General features: G+C 49.0%; 1 pseudogene; it reads left to right on the top strand.

Annotated features, from left to right (window-relative positions):
- Positions 1-319: 319 nt before the first annotated feature.
- Positions 320-2,130, top strand: LOC114619248 (annotated as a pseudogene).
- Positions 2,131-2,663: the final 533 nt, after the last annotated feature.

Raw genomic sequence — 2,663 nt, 5'->3', positions numbered from 1 at the left:
GGAGGATTCAGAACTGCAGGACGAAGGTAAGCTCTGAGAGGCATGTTTGGTCTTGATTTATCTCATTTCTCTCCCCAATTACAAGGTACCGTGGAGGCTCTCATTCTTGTTTTGGCAGCGCTCATTCTCTTCCTTTTGGTTTCGTTTTGTTTCCACTGATTCTCTTGTTAAATTTTGCCTCCGCCTGAGCCGGTACCGCCACTTCAGGCCCCCAGCTGCCGTTGGGCATGGTTAGTCGGACGTAGATAAGCCGTGGTGCCCCACCCCGTGTGTTAGATTTTCTCGTAGATAAGAGAGCAGCATGGGAGCTTCGCATTCGATGATCACGGTGCTACAGTCGCTCTTGCGACAGCATGAATTAAAACGCTCTACAAAAACATTAGAGGGGTTTGTGAAGGAGGTAGATCGCGTGGCGCCCTGGTATATATGCTCAGGGTCACTAACGCTCGCCTCCTGGGACAAATTGGAGGGTGATTTAATTAGGGAACAACAGAATGAGAAACTGAAGCCTGGAACCCGGCCTCTGTGGAGGCTGGTAAGATCGTGCCTACAAGATGAGAAATGCCGCCCGACTATCGTGGCAGGTCAGGGAGTGCTAGAGGAGTTGCAAGACAGCATATCAGAAACAGAGCGGGGTAAGCGCTTAGGAGCTCAGAAAGAAAAGGGAGCTCAGAAAGAAAAAAGAAAAGACATGCCTAAGAAAAAAGACCCTTCCAAAGACGCTCAGTCCGCAGAAGTGAGAGGTAAGGGAAAGGACGCCCTGAGAAATGCAGAAAGGGGGAAGAGGCCTTGGGAGAGAAGCGCAGGAAGGGAGAAGAGGCCTCAGAAAGGAAATATCTTTATCCGGTAAAGGAACTGGGGGCCTTGGGACTTGATAGCTCTGAGTCAGAGGAACTAAGTCCCTCAGAGGAGGAGGACTTAGATGAAGAAGCAGCCCGCTATGAGGCGGAAAGATATCATCTAGATGGGTGGCTGCCACCGCCGAATCGTAAGAAAAAGAAGGCAGGGAATAGGAACCGCGCGGCTCCCCAGCCTGCGGTGATCTCCCAGGCAGCACTTTCTGCTGTAGTCCCTAGTGCTCCTCCGCCCTACGTGGACGGGTGCTGTTCGGACTCCATCCTTTCAAAGGAAGATAAAAGAAAGATGTTACAAGCCTTCCCGGTGTTTGAGGCTGCAGAGGGAGGTCGCGTCCTCGCACTGGTAGAATATACCCCTATTAAAGAACTTGCTGAATCAGTTCAGAAGTATGGGTTTGATGCCAATTTCACAGTCATGCAGCTCGAGAGATTTGCTGCTATGGCAATGACTCCGAATGATTGGCAAAATACAGTAAAAGCTGCCCTCCCTAACATGGGACAATATATGGAGTGGAAAGCCTTGTGGCATGATGCTTCTCAAACACAGGCCAAAGCCAATGCTAACGCAGAAGGCAATCAATGACAATGGACATTTTACCTGCTAACAGGGCAGGGACAGTTTGTTAATGCTCAGACAAACTACGATTGGGGAGCATACGGCCAGATCTCCGCTGCTGCTATTAAAGCATGGAAAGCCCTCTCTAAGAAGGGGGAAGCTGGGGGAAATTTAACGAAAATATTACAAGCCCCCCAAGAGCTATTCTCGGACTTTGTGGCTTGAATGACAGAAGCAGCAGGCAGAATTTTTGGGGACCCGGAGCGAGTTAAACCACTGATAGAACAACTGGTGTATGAAAATGCTTCGCCAGAATGCAAGGCAGTAATTACCCCTAGGAGAAGCAAAGGGTTGACAGATTGGATAAAGGTCTGCCGAGGACTTGGAGGCCCACTGACCAATGCTGGCCTTGCAGCAGCTATTTTGCAAAGCCAAAACAGCTCAAGTCCTGGCGGCCATAAAGTATGCTATAACTGTGGCAAACCGGGTCATTTGAAACGAGAGTGTCATGCTTCCACGCAAAAAAGAACCCCAGGGCTTTGTACCAAATGCAGGAAAGGTTTTCACTGGGCTAATGTGTGTCGCTCAGTCAGAGATATTCAAGGAAAGCTTATTCAACATGATTCCCCACCATCGGGAAGAGATAAAGGTACTCCAAAAAACGGGTTTCCGGGCCCCAGGTCCCAGGGCACCAAAAAATATGGGACACAAGCCTGAGCCGGGGGACACCTCTAGCTGCAGAGCTACAAGAGGCTCCGAAGGGTTGGACCTTCGTTCCACCTCCCAATTCTTACTAATGCCACATGTGGGCACGCAGCCTGTCTCAGTTGATTTCAAAGGTCTCCTGCCTGAGGGAAGTGTTGACCTTATTCTAGGTCGCTCTTCTCTAACATTGAAGGGGCTCGTGATTCACCCTGGAGTGATAGACCAAGATTATACAGGGGAACTTCAGGTTCTCTGTTCTTGTCCACAAGGCATATTTTCTATTTCCCCTGGGGATAGGATTGCTCAATTGGTTATTCTCTCAAGTTTGCATGGTTGTTTCCCATCAACCAGGGTGCCTAGAGGCGCCAATGGGCTTGGTTCTTCAGGAACTGACTTCGCTCACCTGGTAGTCGATCTTAAAACTAGACCCACTTTACAATTAATGATAGAGGGGAAGAATTTTGTAGGAATTTTAGACACAGGAGCTGATAAAAGTATTATTTCCTCCAACTGGTGGCCTAAGGCGTGACCTGTTACATAATCAT

The sequence above is a fragment of the Grammomys surdaster genome, unplaced genomic scaffold (assembly GCF_004785775.1).
Source record: "Grammomys surdaster isolate TR1022 unplaced genomic scaffold, NIH_TR_1.0 149, whole genome shotgun sequence".
NCBI lineage: Eukaryota > Metazoa > Chordata > Mammalia > Rodentia > Muridae > Grammomys > Grammomys surdaster.
Note: the sequence above shows the minus strand (reverse complement) of the source record. Positions and strands in the feature narration are given on the sequence as shown.